This window comes from Chrysochloris asiatica, unplaced genomic scaffold, assembly GCF_000296735.1.
Source record: "Chrysochloris asiatica unplaced genomic scaffold, ChrAsi1.0 scaffold00315, whole genome shotgun sequence".
Taxonomy (NCBI): domain Eukaryota; kingdom Metazoa; phylum Chordata; class Mammalia; order Afrosoricida; family Chrysochloridae; genus Chrysochloris; species Chrysochloris asiatica.
Window position 1 is genome coordinate 2,478,456 of NW_006408833.1, and position 20,413 is coordinate 2,498,868.

The 20,413-nt window shown below is 38.9% G+C and overlaps 2 pseudogenes; both read left to right on the forward strand.

Annotated features, from left to right (window-relative positions):
* The first annotated feature begins 769 nt into the window (after positions 1-769).
* On the forward strand, positions 770-1,286 carry LOC102817740 (annotated as a pseudogene).
* A 15,288-nt stretch (positions 1,287-16,574) lies between these two features.
* On the forward strand, positions 16,575-17,471 carry LOC102818105 (annotated as a pseudogene).
* Positions 17,472-20,413: the final 2,942 nt, after the last annotated feature.

Consider the following 20,413-nt stretch of genomic DNA (forward strand, 5'->3'; position numbering starts at 1 on the left):
GTGCCCAGTTTTAAATTTTGTTTATGTTCTTTTTCTTTCTGCATTATTTTCTTTTTGCTAAGATTCATGTGGGTCAACATGGAGAGGAATAAATTATGGGTGATTGGAATTCCAAAACAGGAAGAGAAAGAAAAGCACAGAAAAGTTAGTCAAAGACCTCCTGGAAGAAAATTTTCCTAACAACATGAAAGATGAGATGGCTATTCAAGAAGCTGAACAAACCCCAAGCAGGATAGATCCCAAAAGAAAATCACCAAGACATATCAAAACCAAATTCTCCAAAATCAAAGACAATAAAAGAATCCTGAAAGCAGCTCAGGAAAAGAGAAATGATACCTCCAAACAAGCCTGGCAGGCCCATGGATGTGTTCTCTTGCTTCAACAGTGTTTGGATGGAACAGATCTGGGAGTCCCCACCTTCAACCTCAGACCACCTCTAACCTTCTCTTTTGGCACAATCTCTTCTCTGGGACCATCTTGGCCATTCCCGGTTACTGGACCAGCTAAACACTATTTGTGTGTGTGTGTTGTTGTTAAGTGCTGTCGAGTCGGTTCCGACCCAGAGCAACCCTGCATAGGGTTTCCGAGGTTGTAAATCTTTACTGGAGCAGAAAGCCTCATACGTCTCCCATGGAACTGCTGGTAGTTTTGAACTGCTGACCTTGAGGTTAGCAGCCCAACTCGTAACCACTACGCTACCAGAGCTCCTTTGTGTGTATGTGTGTGTGTGTGTATGCATGTGTGGTTAGCTCCAAATCTTCAATCAACTATGAACTCTAAGATCCATCACAATTATACTGCTGAAGTGGAAGCCGGCATCAACTGTCTGGTCAATCTGCACCTGCGGGCCTCTTACACTTACCTTTCTCTGGGCTTCTATTTTGATTGCAATGATGTGGCCTTGGAAAGAGTGGGACACTCCTTTAGCAAGTTGGCAAACGAGAGAAGCACAAGGGTGTCTTGAAACTGCAAAACCAGCATGGTAGTCACACTCTCTTCTAGGATGTGCAGAAGCTGTCTAAGATGAGTGGGGAAAACCCCTGAACATCATGGAAGCCACCCTGGCCCTGGAGAAGAACCTGAAGAACTCCCTTCTGGATCTGTATGCTGTGAGTGCTACCCACACAGACCCCCACCTCTGTGACTGTCTGGAGAACAATTTCATTGATGAGGTGAAAATTATCAAGAAGATGGGTGACCACCTGACCAATCTCTGCAGGGTGGCTGACTCCCAGGCAGGGCTGGTAGAATATTTCTTGGAGAGGTTCACTGTCAAGCACAACTAGGAACCTGTGCAACCCAACAACCTGTGAGGGGCCTTCAGCATTTCCCTGCCCTCCGACCTTCTACCTGAACCTCTTCCTCCAGCCACAGAGACCACATCGCCACCACCCTGTTGCCTGTCTTCTAAGCCATGGCTAAATGAAAACAATAAGGCTTCCTTTTACAGCAAAAAGAAAAAATAGAAATGTTACCTACAAAGGAAAACAAAAAAGATTAAACTCTGATGTTCAAGCAGAAACCATGCAGGCAAGAAGGCAATGGAGAGACATATACAAAACTCTGAAAGAAAAAAACAACAACTGTGAACCAAGAATCATATACCTGGTAAAACTGTCCCTCAAATATGATGGTGAAATTAGAACATTTTTAGATAATCAGGAATTAAAGGAATTTGTACAAACCAAGCCAACTTTACAAAAAATGCTAAATGGAGTGCTTTGGACTGAGAACAAACAACAGAGACAACTACCAGAGATTGACAGGCATGGCAACACCACCCAGCATTCAATCCAGATACAGAAGAATCCAGAGGCAAACAAAACTACAAGACTGAAAATAGGGTATTAGAGATATCAACCTTTAATTAAGACCACCACAAAGCAAACAGAGGGAAAAGTATAGTTACAGAATTCCAAATGGTTGAGTAGATTTCAAAATAAAACAGACTGTTTTAAAATGGGGGAAATATTAATAAATTACAGGAGAACTGCAAGGAAATACACCTTCACATCAAATCAAGAAAAGGAAAATCCATAAATATTTTGTAAACATTAAAACTATTAAGTAATTGACAAGAAAAAGAGCACACACAAAAATGTACTCAGCATAGAAAAGCAGGAATAAAGAAACCATCATCACACACACACACAAAGCCACACAGCAAATTGACTGCAATCAACTCATACTGGTCAGTAATTATGCTGAATGTCAATGGATTAAATGTACTAGTCAAGAGACAGAGAGTAGAGAATGGATAAGAAAACAGGATTCTTCAATATGCTATCTGCAAGACACAAACCTTACACACAAAGACAAACAGATTATAAATTAAAGGATGAAAAAAATATTAAACTAATGGCAATCAAGAACTAGCAGAAGTGTCAATAATAATTTTTGATAAAATAGACTTTAAGGCAAAAACCATCATAAGAAACAAAGAAGGGCATAATCAATTATATAAATAAAGGAAAAGAACCACATGATCATATTGATTTATTCTGAAAACGCATTTGACAAAACCCAATGTACATTCTTGATAAAAACACTCACTAAAGTAGGATTAGAAGGGAAATTCCTCAATATAATTAAGAACATATATACAAATCCAACAGCCAACATTACTCTCAATGGAGAGAAACTGAAAGCATTCCCTTTGTATACAGGAACCAGACATGGATGTCCTTTGTCACCACTCCTATTCAATATTGTGTTGGAAGTCTTAGCCAGAGATATAAGGCAATAAGGAGAAATTAAAGCTATCCACATTGGCAAAGAAGTAAAATTATTTGCAGATGATATGAACCTATATGCAGTCCCAAAGACTCAGCAAGAAAATTATGGAAACTCATTGAATGGTACAAGATCAATATACAAAATCAGTTGGATCCTTTTATACTAATAAAGACAGCTCTGAAAAAGAAATTAGGAAAACAATACCATTTGCAATAACCACCCAATCGATGAAATACTTAGGAATAAAACTAACCAGAGAAACAAAAGACCCATGCAAAGAAAACTATAAAATACTACTACAAGAAACCAAAATAAATTTACAAAAATGGAAGATATACCATGTTCATGGATAGGAAGACTTAATATTATGAAAATGTCAATACTACCCAAAACAATCTATAGATATAATGCAATCCCAATCCAGATTCCAACATCATTCTTTAAAGAGATGGAAAAAATGACCATGAACTTTATTTTATATGGAAAGGAAAAAGGACTTGGATGAAAAAAAAAAAAAAAAAAGCACTACTTAAGAAGAAGAACAAAGTTGGAGGCCTGTCACTCCCTCATCTCAAAATTTACTACATGGTCAGAGTGGTCAAAACAGTCTGGTACTGGCACAATGAATAATACATACATCAATGGAACAGAATTGAGAACCCAGAAGTAATTCTATCCACATACAGTCAACTGATCTTTGACAAAGAGCCAAAACACATTAAGTGGGCAAGAGATAGTCTCTCCAAAAAATGGTGCTGGTAAAACTGGAAATCGATATGCAGAAGAATATACATATACAATATGTATATATACACCATATGCAAAAACAAACTCAACATGGATTAAAGACCTAAATGTAAAACCTAGAACTATAAAGATCATCAATGGAAAAAATAAGAACAAATTTAGGGGCTCTAATACATGGCATACATACACTATATCAAACATTACAATAAGCACACAAACAGTAGAAGACAAAATAGATAACTGGGATGTACTAAAAATTAGAAACTTACATGCATCAAAAGATTTTACCAAGGAAATGAGTGTAAATTGCTATAATTTGATGAACTTGACCTATACTTATGGATGTAGTAGCTCAAAATACCAACTGAGAGGGAAGGAGCCTTCACATCAAGTATCAATCCTATCCCCTCTGTATACAGGGTAAATAGGGACAGGCAACTTAGACATTGGCTACCCAAATGAGGGGGTGATAAAGGCACAAAGTGACTGGCTTACAAGTTTTCAAGAGGGAGTTTAGCTTAGAGTCCCCACTGAATAGTTTTCATCTTGTTTAAACAAGTTTGGTGAAAAGAGATGGGGATAAGATTCTTATGATTCAGTAGTGAGTAATTGTTATCCTGATTAATTGCGACTGTTACAACTGTAAAGGTAGAAGTTTTGTAACACAGATGGGGGAGTAGTTAATCTTACTGTCCAGAAACAGAGGACCCTAGGACCATCAAGGGAGAAGAGCACAAGCAGAATGCAGGACCCTATCCAGAGAAGCAGTGACACCAGAGATGGGGCAGAGATGAGGACATGGAGAGAGGGAGCAGCTGAGGACTCTGGACTCATGGAAAGAGAAGGACTGGGTGCTGGCGGCCAGGAGGCAGGCCTGCAGAATGTGCCCTTTTGTTGTTTAAATTATTATATATTCCTGAGTGTTTTTGCCTACATCCCCCCCCAAACAAACAAACAAACAAACAAACATACATACAAAAACAACAACAACAAAAAAACAAAACAAAAAACAGGGAATGGAAGTGAATACTGAAGAATGATGATTCATGGAGGAAATTGTAATTATTGCAATGAAACGATGGTGTAAAGCCAATGTTTTCCCATGTAAACTATCACTCAGTTCGCAATAAATACTTAAAAAAAAAAAAAAAAAGACAAAACACAGAAGTTTTACAGCATAACTTAGCATTTGTTTGTAGCTATTTTAATTTAAAACAACAACAACAAAAAACCATTTCACCAAAAGAGTAAAAGGGAGCCCACAGACTAGGAATTTAATGGGAATATAATTAACATCATTGTGTTAATTACATTATATTAGATCTCATTATGGGGATAACTGCATCTCAACTACCAAACCACTAAGAATTCTAGCCCAGTAAAGTTGATCCAAAACCTTAACTATCACAGTGGATGTATACCAACAAGCTCTCTCAGTAAAATGTTGTTGTTGTTGTTGTTAGGTGGCATCCAGTCGGTACCCTACGCACAGCAGAATAAAACACTGCTCGATTCTGGGCCAACCTCACTACTGTTGCCATGCTTGAGTCCATCAATGCTGCCCTTTGACCAATCCATCTCGTTGGGGGTCTTCCTTTTTTTCTCTGACCCTCCACCTTACCAAACATGATATCCTTCTCCAGCGACTTCCTGACAATATGTCCGAAGTATGAGAAATGAAGTTTGGCCATCTTGGCCTCCAAGGAGCACTCTGGCTGCACTTCTTCCAAAACGGATCTTTGGGTTCTTTTGGCAGCCCATGGCAAAAGAGCATTCTCCTCCAACACCATAACTCAAAAGCATCAATTCTTCTACGGTCTTCCTTATTCGCTGTCCAGCTTTCGTATGCACATAAGGTGATTGAAAATACTTTAATATAATTATTGTTTTTGTGTGGTATCGAGTTGGTTCTGAACTAAAGTGGCCTTGTTTCCAAGAGCAGCTGGTGGGTTTGAACTGTTGATCTTATGGTGTTACTAGTCCAGTGCTTATCCTATAACATCACACCAGGGTTCATTGTTATTGTTGTTGTTGTTAGATGCTGTTGAGTGGGTTACAACTCATAGCGAGTTTATGTACTTTATGAACGAAGCACTGCTTGGCCCTGCACCATCCTCACAAATTGTTGTTAAGCTTGAGCTCATTGCTGCTGCTACTGCGCCAATTCATCTTGTTGGGGTTCTTCTTTTTTGCTGACCCTCCACTTTACCAAGAATGATGTCCTTCAGGGACTAGTCCCTATTGATAATATATATGTACCAAGTATGAGAGATGAAGTCTCACCATCCTGACTTCTAAGGCTGTACTTCTTCCAACACAGATTTGTTTGTTACTCTGGCAATCCATGGAACCTTTAATATTCTCCAACACTGTAACTCAAATGCATCAATTCTTCTATGGCCTTATTCATTGTCCAACTTTCATATACATATGTTGTTAAGTGCCGTCGAGTTAGTTCCTTCCCATAGTGACCCTGTATAGGGTTTCCGAGGAACAGCTGGTGGGTTTGAACTGCCGACCTTGTGATTCAAATAGACTTTGCAGTCCAGCACATTAACCCACAGTGCCACACAAATGAGGCTATTGGAAATACCATAGCGTCAATCAGGTTCACCTTAGTCCTCTGGCAGGAGCCATAATTAATTAAGGAATTAAAATGAATAAATTGAGACATATTAATCAAGAAATTGAAATAAAGAAATGAGACACAGGGAAACCTGGGCATAGAATAATTCATTGTTTTAGCAGAGCTACAATGAATTATTTTCTTTGGATGGCAGAACCACAAAGAATTATTTTATGCGCAGGCCCCTAGTTAAATTTTCTCTTGTTGAATCATTCTCTGACTTATTCATGATTTTATTAGTATCCCTTTACTTTAGATTTTGACTCTCCTACATTCTTGTTGAATCATTCTCTGATTTATTCATGATTTTATTAGTACCCCTTTACTTTAGATTTTGACTCTCCTACACTTTAGTATATTTTTATTAAAAGTATACTACACTTTATAAGGAGCTCTGGTAGCGTAGTGGCTACGAATCGGGCTGCGAACCTTGAGGTCAGCGGTTCGAAACTACCAGCCGCTCCGCGGGAGAAAGATGAGGCTTTCTACTCCCGTAAAGATTTACACCCTCAGAAACCCTGTACAGAGTTGCTATGGGTCGGAACTGACTCGACGGCACTTAACAACAACAACAGCATACTACACTTTAGTATATTTTTATTAAAAGTTAGAAGCCATATATTAGCTACATTTTATTCTACTTGTAGTCATAGGTAGTTTTAATACTTATATTAACAATGTTCTTAAGACTACTAGGAGACAGGATTTGTCAATTGAATTACTACCAGCTTAGGCTTAGTGATTATAAACATTCTTCCTTGTAGCCTTAGTTTAAGGCAATAAAGAATTCCTAAAAGCAACTAGGCCATAAATAAGGGCTGTGGGTACAAGAATTCCTAAAAACAATTAGACTATAGATAAAGGCTATGGGTATATACAGATACTAAATAAAAAGTCTGATTTAGACATTCTTAAATTAATGATCAGTAAAACAGAGAAGTTATTTTTCATAGCCTCAGTTTTTTAAATATTCTGATAGGTGATGTTTTTGTAGGCTATAAACAGATAGTGTATGGAAGAAGTTAATGGAGAGTTAATTGCACCTAACAACTAAAAGTAACAAGACTTAACAGACAAAGGTTATGTGAAGGTTAACTTGCTTCTCAGAGAAAAGAATAGAAGTTATTTATGTATGAACAAATGTTTTAGCTAAAAGGTTTCAAGGCACCAGAATGTCTCTTATGCCTTGAGATAATGTCTCTTTGCTGTAACTTTTCATCTTTGTTGTAAATCTAAGGGTCGTAAACCATGAAAAATGTGCCTGAGAATAGATTGTATTTTGAAGACATTGATTACTATGAAAGCAATGTTTTTTGTAATGGTATATAAGGGGGTTGTAAGATAGAATAGGAGGAGGAAGAAGGTAGGTAAAGAAGAAGTAATGTAGAGAAGGAAAAAGTAGAGGGGAGTAGTGAGAAGAAGGAAGGAGAAGGATAAAAAAGCATGTAAGAAGAAGAATAGAGAGGGAAAACAGGAGAGGGGGGAGTAAAGAAATGGAAGGGGATTAAAGAAGCAGGAGGAGAATGAAAGAGGAGAGGGAAGAAGAAGGGAAAAGCAGGAGAGGGAGGGAGAAGGAAAAAGTAGTGTAGAAAATGCAGTAGTGTAGTGTAAAGGATTAGAAGCAGGAGAGCAGGGGAGTAAAGAATGAGCAAGACAGTAAAGAATGAGAGAATAAAGCATGTAATAAGAAGATTTTGAATTCATTATGACTTATTGACTTCGTGTAATTCTTTTTCCGCTGACGTCGCACCCCTCTTCGGAAAAAAATCCTTGAAATAAACGTGCTGGGGCTGGTCCTCAAGCTGGTATCTTTGCTCTTGGCAGCAAATCTGCCTAATGTAATACGTCATTTTATTTCTTCACTGCTGCTTTCATGAATGAATGTTTGTAGTGAATCCAAGCAAAGGGAAGTCTTCAATGTTTTCTCCATTTATCATGATGGTATTGATTGGTCCAGTGGTGAGAATTTTTATTTTCTTTACTTTGAGGTGTAACCCATATCGAAGGTTGTGTGTGGTCTTTGATCTTCATCAGTAAATATTTTAAGTCCTCTTCACTTTCAACAAGCAAGGTTGTATCATCTGCATATTGCAGGTTGTTAATGAGTCTTCCTCCAATCCTGATGCCATGTTCTTCTTCATATAATTAAGCTTCTTGAATTATTTACTCAACATACAAACTGAACAAGTATGGTGAAAAGATACAATCCTGGCACACACCTTTCCTGATATTAAACCATTCAATGTTCCCTTGTTCTGCTCAAATGACTGCCTCTTGGTATGTGCACAGGTTCCTCATGAGTACAATTAAGTGATCCGGAATAATGATTCTCCCCCAATGTTGGCCATAACTTGTCATGATCCTCAAAGTTGAAAGTCTTTGCATAGTCAACCAAGCACAGGTAAACATCTTTCTGGTATTCGCTGCTCTCAGCCAAGATCCATCTGATATCAGTAATGATATTCCACATTCCATGTCCTCGTCTAAATCTGATTTGAACCTGTGGCAGTTCCTCATCAATGTACTGTTGCAGTCATTTTTGAATCATCTATAGCAAAATGCTACTTTCATGTGATATTGCCCGATGCTTTCTACATTCCTTTGGATCCCCTCTCTTTGTAATGGGCACAAATATATATCTATTCCAATCAGTTGGCCAGGTAGCTGTCTTCCAGATTTCTTGGCATAGATGAGTGAGTGCCTCCAGTGCTGCATCAGTTTGTTGAAATATTTCAATTTGTATTTCATCAATACTGGATTCTTGTTCTTTGCCAATGTCTTCAGTGCATCTTGGGCTTCTTTCAGTACCATTGGCTCTTGCTTATATTCTATCTCTTGAAATGGTTGAACACCATCCATGTCTTTTTGGTACAGTGACTGTTTTATTTCTTTCTTTTTTAACTTTTTATTGTGAATTGAGTGAAGGTTTATAAAGCAAATCATCAGTTTCACATTCAACAAATCATATACATTGCTTCATTATATAGTTGCAATCCTCTCCATGCACCAACAATTAACAGCATTTACCTCAATTTACTCCAACCACTACATTCTTCCCTGTTTCTCCCACCATCCCCATCTTTCCTCTGCCAACCTACCTCTGGTTATAGATTGCCTGTCCCCTCACCCATGTCAATGCATGTCTACCATCTAGTGCATTATATAAAAAACAAAAAACACGCAAGGATATATAATCATTTAAACAACCACAGGGCATTTTCTGGAAGCCAGTCTCCTGGCTTCCAGCATACAGCCTTTCTCTTTACATGAGTCTAGAGTCCTCAGCTGCTCAATCTCTCCAGGCCATCACCTCTTCCATCTCTGGTGTTGCTGCTTCTCTAGTTAGGGTCCCAAATTTAGCTCATGCTCTTCTCTCTTGATGGTTCTAGGGTTCTCTGTTCCTGGAATGCAAGATTAACTACTCCCCTTTTTTGTTACACAACCTCTACCTTTACAGTTGTGACAATTACAATTAGGTATGATACCTACTCACTATTGAATCAATGAACCCATACCCATCTCCTTTCACCCGACCCATCTAGACAAGAGGTAAATTTTTCAGTGGGGATTCTACCTTCCCCCACATTCTCTGAAATACACTTCCTCTTGAAAACTTGTAAGCCAGTCACTTTGTGCCTTTTTAGCATGCCCAACCCCATTTTAGGTAGCCAATGTCTAAGTTGCCTGTCTCTATTAACCCTGTGTACAGAGGAGATAGGTTTGATTCTTGATGTGAAGACTCCTTCCCTCTTGATTGGTATTTTGAGCAACTATATCCATAAGTATAGGTCAAGTTCATCAAATTGTATCAATTTACACTTGCTTCCTTTATTAAATTTCATTATTTTCCTCTAGTCGGGTTCTGATCTTTAAGCCATTGAAGCTAGGTCAGATGGGTATTATCTGCAAGTTTGGGTGTTCTTGTGCATCTCCCTTCACTTCATATCAGCTGGATGCTTCACTCTCAGTTCTAGCTCTCAGTAGCTAGGTCCTTGTCCATGGGATGAGGAGTCCCAAGTATCGCTACACTCCGGACCAACCAGCACTTCCTCTTCTCTCTCGTCTCAAAGTTGACGGAAGTCTTCCATTTTCTTTCTTTTTAAGTATCTATTGTGAAGTGAGTGATAGTTTACATGGGAGAACATCGGCTCCATACCATCGTTTCATTGCAAAGATTACAATTTCCTCCGTGCATCACCATTCAACATCATTTGCTTCCATTTCCTTTGTTTTATTTTTGGGGGTGGGGTGGGGGTGGGGAATGTATACAAAAACACTCAGGAATATATAATAATTTAAACAACAAAAGGGCACATTCTGCAGGCCTTCCTCCTGGCTGCCAGCACCCAGTCCCTCTCTTTCCATGAGTCCAGAGTCCTCAGCTGCTCCCTCTCTGTATGTCCACATCTATGTCTCCATCTCTGGTGTTGTTGCTTCTCTGGATAGGGTCCCGCATTCGGTTTGTGCTTATCTCCCTTGATGGTCCTAGGATCCTCTGTTTCTGGACTGTAAGATTAACTACTCCCCCATTTGTGTTAACAAAACTTCCACCTTTATAGTTGCAACAGTCGCAATCAGTCATGATAACAATTACTCACTATTGAATCATAAGAATCTTATCCCCATCTCTTTTTACCAAACTTGTTTAAACAAGATGAAAACTATTCAGTGGGGACTCTATCTTCCCCCCGCACACTCTTAAGCTAAACTTCCTCTTGAAAACTTGTAAGCCAGTCACTTTATGCCTTTATCACCCCCTCATTTTGGGTAGCCAATGTCTAAGTTGCCTGTCCCTATCTACCTTGTATACAGATGGGATAGGATTGATACTTGATATGAAGGCTCCTTCCCTCTCAGTTGGTATTTGAGCTACTACATCCATAAGTATAGGTCAAGTTCATCGAATTATAGCAATTTACACTTGTTTCCTTTATCATAAATTGTTTTTTTTTTAATGTTCCTCTAGTCAAGTTCTGATTATCAAGCCATTGAGACTAGGTCAAATGGGTACTGTCTGCAAGTTGGGGTGTTCTTGTGCATCTCCCCTCACTTCATATCAATGGATGCTTGACTCTCAGCTCTAGTCTTCTGTGGCTATGTCCTTGTCCATGGGCTCAGGAGTCCCCAGGTCTCACCACACTTTGGACCAACCACCCCTCCCTCTTCTCTCTCTCATCTCCAGGTCAATGGGAGTTAATGGAATATGGTTGAACTCAACCCATATCTTCATTGCTGCCTTTCCCCCTCTTTCACTCACCAGTAGACCAATGTGGTTGCCAGCAAACTTACATGCCTGTTCATGTGTTCCCTTTGAGATTCAGTTTTGGAGGGGGATTTGTCCTGAAGGGACTTGATTCCATGCCTTGATGGCTCTCCAGCGAACAACTTGCTTGTTCCTTTTTTTTTTTTTTTAAGTTTTTATTGTGAAGTTTACATGGGAGAACATCAGCTTTATACTCATCCTATCGTATTTCATTTCATTGCAATGATTACAATCCCCTCCATGCATTATCAGATAACTAAAGATACACCACACAGGCCTGCCCCCCAGCTGCCAGCACACAGCCCTTCACCCTCCCTAAGTCCAGTGTCCCCAGCTGCTCCACCTGTCCACATCATCGGCTCTGTCGCCATTCTTGGTGTCACTGCCTCTCTGGATAGGGTTCCATTCTCCATTCTCATTTGATGGTCCCAGGGACTGCCGCTCCTGGGCTGCAAAATCAATCACTCTCCTCCTTTTATCAAAAAACATCTACCTCTATATTTCCTATGCTCACAGTCAGTCCTGATGGCAATTATTCACTATTGTACCACAAGAGTCTTATCCCCATTTCCTTTCGCCAGCCTGGTCCCAACCAATTGGAAATGATTCAGTGGAGATTCTACTTTCCCCCATCCTGTCTGGAACTAGGCTCCCTCTTGAAAGCTTGAAAGCCAGTCACTTCTTGCCTTTATGTTGTTCTTGTTAAGTGCTGTCGAGTCAATTCTGACCTATAGCAACCCTATATAGGGTTTCCCAGGAGCAGCTGGTGAGCTTGAACCACCAACTTTGCAGTTCAAACAGCTTTGCAGCCTGACACATTAACCCACAATGCCGCACCCCCCATTTATGGTAGCGAATGTCTAAGTTGCCTATCCCTGTCAACTCTGTGTACCAAGGAGATAGGAGTGATCCTCGCTGTAAAGGTTTGTTCCCTTTTTTGAGCTTTTACATCCATAAGTATAGGTAAAGTTCATCCAATTGTAGTAGGTTAGTCTTATTTTTTCGCCTCTTCTTTCTTCTTCTAGTCGAGTTCTGATCATCCAGCCATCGAAGCCAGGTCAAGTGGATACTATCTGCAAGTATGGATGTTCTTGTGCATCTCCCCTCACTTCATATCAGCTGGACGCTTCACTCTCTGCTCTAGGCCTCTGTGGCCATGTCACTGACTCTGGATCCAGGAGTCCCTGGGTCTTGCCATATTGCTGGCCATCCAGGTCTCCACCCGGGTTCACAGGGGTCTGTTGAATGTGGTTGGGCTTAGCTTGCAACTTCATTGCTGTTTATTCCCCCCTTTCCCCTTATCGGTGACCAACATGGTCACCAGCCAGACCACATGCCTTCTCATATATTCCCTTAGAGTCTCAGTCTTGGAAGGGAGTTTTCTCTGAGGAGTCCCAACCAATTGCTTTGATGGCTCCCAGATGAACAGCTTACTTGTTCTTGTAGTAAACAGTCAGACTGCCATTATTGTTTTATGTTGGGGTTTTACAGATTGTTCATATGGTTTGTCTGTTAGGCCTGATGGGCTTGCTTTTTTCTTGCTAGGTAGGCTGGAGTAAAGGGTCCTGCACAAGTTAATTTTAGGGCTACAACCCCGAGGCTAATGTCATAAGCGGCTGCCAAGCTCTTTCTCTCTGTGCCATGGACAACTGTAGGCTCAGCACTGGACATTTTTTTTGAGGGTGTGCATCCACCTGCCTGAAGGCGTCTGGGCTGGGCAAAGGAAAGAGTTGGAAAAAATGTATAGAATGTCCTGCACCTCCTTTTGCAAATGTCAATGCACCGCTTTTAGTACAGGTTCTCTGTGCCAGTCTGATTGTTACCTGCCCTCTGCTCTCCACGCTTTTGGGGTGACCGCAGAGGGAGTCCTATCTCGAGCAACTCCTAACTCACAGTATTTTTCTTTATATCTTGATTTTTCCACTTCTGCGTGTGGGAAACTGACACCTCGCACCTTATGCTAGATCCAGAGCTCTGATGTTTTTCCGTGAGCACAGCTTCTCTGGGTTTTCAATCCCTCTCCCACGGAAACTTTCCTACCTGGCTGTCTCTGCCAGTGCCAAAACCGGAATTCCAACTTGCTTGTTCTTATAGTAGCCAATCATACTGCCATTTTTGTTTTGGATTTTTCTTGCTATTCTTTCTTTGAAGATGTATCTTCTATTGCTCTAGCTGTTCCAGGCTGGTCTACTTGTCCTTTCTAGTGGGAATATCCCACCTAAGAAGATTCTGGATGGGGCTCCATTTTCTTTTGATGCTTTTGTCTTCATTCAATATTTTGACCATCAAATCCTTCAGTATTTCAAGTTGAGGCTTGAATTTTTTCTTCAATTCTTTCAGCTTGAGAAATGCTGAACATCTTCTTCCTGTTGGTTTTCTAACTCCAGGTTATTGCACATTTTAATACTTGACTTTGTCTTCTTGAACTGCCCTTTGAAATTTCTGTTAAGCTCTTTTAACTTCCTCATTTCTTCCATTTGCTTTAGTAAATCTATGATTTAGATTCTTTATTCTTTTTGGATGTGTGCATTTATTGCAACATATTGTTCTCTGAGCACTGCTTTTGCCGTGTCCCTATGATTTTGGTATCTTATTGTTTCATTCTTATTTGTTTCTAGGACTTTGTGAATTCATGTTTTATTAGCTTTGAAGCAGTTTCTATGTATTTGACTTTATTTCCTTGGGCTTCCTATTGTTGATTTCTAATTTTCTAGCATTTTCTAGCATTGTGGTCTGAGAAGATGCTTTGTAATAGTTTGATGTTTGTAAATTTATGGTGGCTTGTTTTGTGTCCTAACACATGGTCTATTCTGGAGAATGTTCCATGTGCACTGGAAAAGAATGTATATTGTGTTGTTGGGTTGGATGCTCTGTGCACATCTATGAGGTCAACTTGGCTGATTGTGTTGTTTAGATCTTCTGTGTCTTTGTCGAGTTTCTTTCTGGTTGTTCTATCCTTTTTAGAAAGTGTTATATTAAATTCTCCTACTATTATTGTAGATTTGTCTATCTCTTTGTTCACATCTATTATAGTTTGCTTTATCTATTTTGGAGCTCTTTTATTGGGAGCGTAGATATTTATTATGGTTACATTTTATTGTTTAATTGACCCTTTAATCATGAGATAATGTCCATCTTTATCTATTATGCTGGCTTTTGCTAAGACGTTTAATTGATCAGACATTCATATTGCCACTCCTGCTTGTTTTTTTTTATTACAATTAGCTTAGCATATATTTTTTATATCCTTTAACTTTTAGTCTCTTTTTGTCTTTGTGTGTAATGTGTGTCTTTTGCAGCAGCATATTGAAGGTTCTTGTTTTTTTATCCATTCTGCCACTCTCTGTTTCTTAACTGGTGCATTTAATCCATTGACATTCAGTGTAATTGTCAATAGGTATGAATTAGTTGCTGTCATTTGTTTGATTTTTGTGGTGCTGCTGGTTTCTTTGTTCTGCATGCCTTCTTCTGCTGAGTTCTTTTTTTGTGTGTGTTCTTTCTTGTCAGTTTCTTCATAGTTTTAATGTTTCCATGTTCTTCTTGGATTTTCATTTTCTTGGTATGTTGTGAAGTATTAATTTTGTTTGAAGTTATCTTATATTCTATTAACTTTTCCCTCCATTTGACAGTCTATTTTGTCCTGTAATCTACCTCACCTTCTCACCACCTGAATCTCTGTTCCTATGTTTTTACCTTCTTTCACATTGTAATTGTTTTGATTATAGATTGACTTCCCAGATACTCTGAATTCATTCTTTTAGTTTTGTTCTGTTCTGGATTCTTTCATTTGTTGATTGAGTTCCAGGTGGTGTTGCCACGTTTGTCAATCTCTGGTTGTTGTCTGTTCTTGCTGGTTCTCAGTCCAAAAAACTCCCTTTAGGATTTTTTCAGCACAGGGTTGGATTTGGCAAAATCCCTTAGCTTCTGTTTATCCGGGAATGTATTTTTTCCACTGTCATATTTGATTGAACGCTTTGCTGGGTAGATGATTCTTGGTTGGCAGTTATTTTTCTTTCAGGGCTTTATATATGTCTGCTCATTGCCTTCTTGCCTGCATAGTTTCTGCTGAGAGATCCGAGCTTAATCTGACTTGTTTGCCTTTGTATGTAACACTTCTTTTTTCTCTTGCTGCTTTCAGGATTCTCTCATTGTCGTTGATTTTGGAGAATTTGATTATTATATGTCTTGGTGATTTTCTTTTGGGGCCTATCCTTCCTGGGCTTTGTTGAGCTTCTCAAATGTTTATCTTTTTGTTTTTCAGGATGTTAGGGAAATTTTCTTTCAGTAGATCTTCAACTATTTCCTCTGTGGACTTGTGTGATTCTTCCTGTTCTAGAATGCCAATAATTCTTAAGTTATTCATTTTCATATTGTCCGACATGAATGTTAGACTTTCTTCAGATTTAAAAAAAATCATTTTTCCTGCTTCCTTTTCTATTTTAGCAGTATTGAAAGATTTGTCTTCCATCTCACTAGTTCTCGCTTCCATGTCTTCAGTTCTACTCCTTTGCCCTTTCAGGGTAATTTCCATCTCTGACATTTTATTATTCATCATTTGGACCTCTTTTTTGCAGGTTTTGAATTGTTTCCAATGCTGTATATATCTTATTTGATTGTTCCTGTAGCACTTTCCTGACTTCTTCCTTATTTTTCTCAAACCCTCTGTGGAGTGTTTGGATACATCTCAGTATTATTTTCCTGAATTTCTTCTCAAGAATTTCCAAAGTCTGCTCTCTTTCCAATGTGATGTCTAGGTCTACCTCCTGCTCATTTGTCTGTCACTCTATCTTGTTTCTGGATATGTTCTTGGGCATCTTCAATAATTAGCTGTGATTTCAATAATTAGATGAATGTATGTTGATGTTTTATTATGTTTTCTGATTGCCTCCAAGTAGATGTGATCAGGAGATGGGCTTCCCTTTTTACTTTTTTTATTACTCAACTCAGAGTAACTGTAGAAGTTGTTGGCTGCCTATCTGGTGTATAGCAGATGGTATTAGCTCTTGCTTGGATGATGGGATTTTATAGGGCATGATTGTGCTTGACTATAGGACCTCAATTGCTGTCTCTTCTTGGGTAATGTAGAGAGAAAGAGTCTCCTGAAGGTAAAAATGGAACCACAAAGCAAAACAGCAACAGCAAAAAGACAGATTGGAATGGTACAGCGTTGTATGAATGACGGAACCCGTGGCGGTGGAAGTCATGGCTGCTCGGCGAGCTCTACATTTCACATTCAAAGTGGGAAACCAATTCCAGATGGCACATTCCTACCGTTATGTCCTTGGGATGAAGATACTGCGGCATGAGGAATTTGAAGAAGGCTGCAAAGCTGCTTGTAATGGGCCTTATGATTGGAAATGGAGTGAAACAATGGTGGGATTTGGACCTGAGGATGATCACTTTGTTGCAGAACTGACTTACAATTATGGCATCAGAGACTACAAACTTGGCAATGACTTCACAGGCATCACATTTGCCTCTAGCCAGGCTGTCAGCAATGCCAGGAATGTGGAGTGGCCACTCAGAGAAGTTGCCGAAGGTGTTTTTGAAACTGAGGCCCCAGGAGGATATAAGTTCTATTTGCAGAATTGCAATCTACCTCATTCAGATTGTGTTTTAAAAGTTACTCTAACAGTGTCTGATCTTCAGAAGTCCTTGAACTACTGGTCTAATCTACTGGGAATGAAAATCTATGAAAAAGATGAACAGAAGCAAAGGGCTTTGCTGGGCTATGCTGACAACCAATGTAAGCTGGAGCTAAAAGGTATCAAGGGTACAGTTGATCATGCCACAGCTTTTGGAAGAATTGCCTTTTCATGCCCCAAGAAAGAGTTGCCAGACATAGAAGACTTGATGAAAAGAGAGAACCAGAAAATTCTGACTCCTCTGGTGAGTCTAGATACCCCAGGGAAAGCAACAGTACAAGTGGTCATTCTGGCCAGCCCTGATGGGCATGAAATTTGCTTTGTGGGGGATGAAGCATTTTGAGAACTTTCCAAGATGGATCCAGAAGGAAACAAATTGTTGGATGAGGCAATGGCAGCAGATAAAAGTGATGAGTGATTTGCCAAACAAAATAAACCCAAGGCTTCAGGTTAGCAGCGACATCATTTGGAACAAGCAGTTGTGACTCCGGTTCAGGCACTGTGAGAGCCTGATGTGTCTATCCATGATAAATCCCCTACAACGTTATTCTGTCCTGGACGGGCCAGGAGGCCAACGTGATGAAGATTGGTGATTTCCAATTTTTGAAGCTCTGACACATTACCAAAATGAAATCCTGTGATTTTTGGTCTAAATAGAGGTGAACTGTAGAGCTGTAATCTGCTGCTTTGTCATTGGAATAACACAGTCTGTATGCAATTATATTAACAACAAATGATTGTCCAGAGATGAAACAGCTAGATGGAACCTTACCCTTGGTTGGTGATACAGGGGATTTTGAAGAGCTGTGAATCATGTAAAATTTATGAAAGCTCAACTATTCAAATAAATTAAAATCAATTGTTTGTAACAGGAATATTTTAATCACCTATGAAGAATCATTATTACGGCAATCCAGAGTCTTACTTTGTCAGGTCTTGACTTCTTAAAAATGTTATTGGAAATTTTCTTCCTTGTATCAAAAGGTGTGGTTGACACCCTCATACTCACTGGAAACGTTGAGTGACCAGAGAAAACAACAGGGAAGATTGAATGTGTTAAGTGCTCTGCACTAGTTTTTTTCATATTTTCTTAGAGATTTCTCTTTGATTCTTTGCAAGTACATTTTAATAGCTGGACTATTAGGTTGCTGCTAGGTACAGTCTAATCCACTTTTTTACTTATAGTAATCTATGTGACAAAGAGCTCTGGTAGAGTAGTGGTTACGAATTGAGCTGCTAACCTCAAGGTTGGCAGTTCGAAACTACTAGCTGTTCTGTGAGAGAAAGATGAGGCTTTCTGCCCCCGTAAAGATTTACAGCCTTGGAAACCCTGTACAGGGTCACTATGAGTCAGAACCGACTCCACACACCTAACAACAACAACAACAATCTATGTGACAGTAGAACTACCCCACAGGGTTTTCTAGGCTATAATCTTTATGGGAACAGATTGTCAACCTGTTGGTTAGAAGCCAAGTGTGGGTCTGTTTGGGCATGTTGTTGTTAAGTGCCAACGATTTAGTTCCAACTTATAGAGGTGTTTCTAAGGAGCACCCGGTGGGCTTGAACCACCGATCTCTTAGTTCAAACTGACCTTGCAGTCTAGTACTTTATCCTGCAGCACTACACTAAAACTCCATATTGGTCATATCCATTATTAATTTTTTTGTATGTATGCTTCTGATATCAAGTTAATACACCAGACTTTGAGATTCATTATTTCAATGATTGGTGACAGTTTCCAATTTTAGGGAAGAAATTTAAAGGGAATTGACTCAGAGCATATGATTTTCAGAATAACATATAAAATTATTTCTTAATCATAACTTGAGCTGTCCTCCTTTGCTGGCAAGGTGGAACATGGACATTTCTGAGTGATTTTCAGTTCACTGTATTAAAAGGGTAATCTCACCTTCACAGAGAGAAAAGAATCTTCATACAGTTCCATACTTCCCATTCAAATTTAAATTCTTAGGGATGCAATCACAAATTTCAAAGCAAACCAAACCAAGTTATTATACATACTCTTCCTCTAGGTAACTGGTTCACTTCCTATATACATGGGCAAATTATTTTAAATGAATTTTGAATAATCAGATAAAATTCTTGGTGGTCTGTACAATGATTTATGAATTCTCATATGTTTATATTAAATAATTCTTGAGGTTTATCTCCGTAACACTACCTTTGTTGGGGGTGGGGGGACACCAGCTTTTTCCAGTGTGATAGGCTCCTGTGTGACATGGCTTTGTAAGTTTGTTAATAGTAAAATAAGTGATGTGTGTAAAAGCAGAATGAGTAAATAACACATAGCCAATTCTTCCTTATCAGGTAATCTTTTTTTTTTTCCCTTATCAGCTTGTAACACATTAAAAATTTTTTTTATTTTAAACATACAGCCATGTATGATAGAGAGTACCATGCTGTTGTCCATCTGGTACATTTTGGTCTTAAGATAACAGCTTCTTTTTTTATCTCATTGCCTACCTCTTCTCTAGTTGTAATCTCTAACATTTTATTCTTCCTAAAACAATTTAGCATATAAGTTTGGACTTTTATAAAAGAATTCAGAGGTTTAACTACTACATAGTTCAGCTACGATGAAAGTAATTTTAAAGCAAAAGTTCTAATTATACCTACTTCTCACTTATCAACTATCTTGCTATCCCAACTTTTCGTGTTTACATTAGTGGAAACTTTGGTCCAACTATTTTGCACATTAAAGGTATGTCTGACAGTAAGGAACCCAAAAGTGCTAGGTGAAAATAATGCTAACTGTGATGGTTATGTGTCAACGTGGCTGGACCATGATGCTTAGAGATTTGGCAGTTATGTAATATGGTCACCTGCCATTTTTTCATAACACCAATTTTCACATAACATTGTTTTTGAAACCTAACCATGTCAATAAGTGAGGAGTGGGTGTACTTTCCTACCTCTGGGGATGATGTAATGTCAACTAGAAAAAGATATTAAAAATGGTTTAGCAAGACTGTTGTTCTAGGCTGTTGTTGTAACTGATGAATTTGGAAAGCTCTAGTTTCTCTAGCTCTATTTCCAGCATAGCCATTTTGTTACTTTGAGGGTTTTTCAATTCTAGTATAATATGCATGCTCAAATGTGCATTGAGTTTAAGTCCAGAGAGGTGTGGAATGTTACACAAGAATGAACTGTGTGAAATCCATGTCTGCCTGACAGCTTGGTGAAAGTAGCAAAGCCCTTGGACAGTTTTTTTTTTGACAGTTTTAAAGTTTATTTTTTTCTTCTAATATTAAAAATTTTCTGTGACCATCTAAAAACCAATGTAGTATGTGAAATAATATATAATTATTTATGCCAGGATGTATTTTTCTTGATTCCTCTGACTTAACCATTGGTGATTTCATAATCACTTCC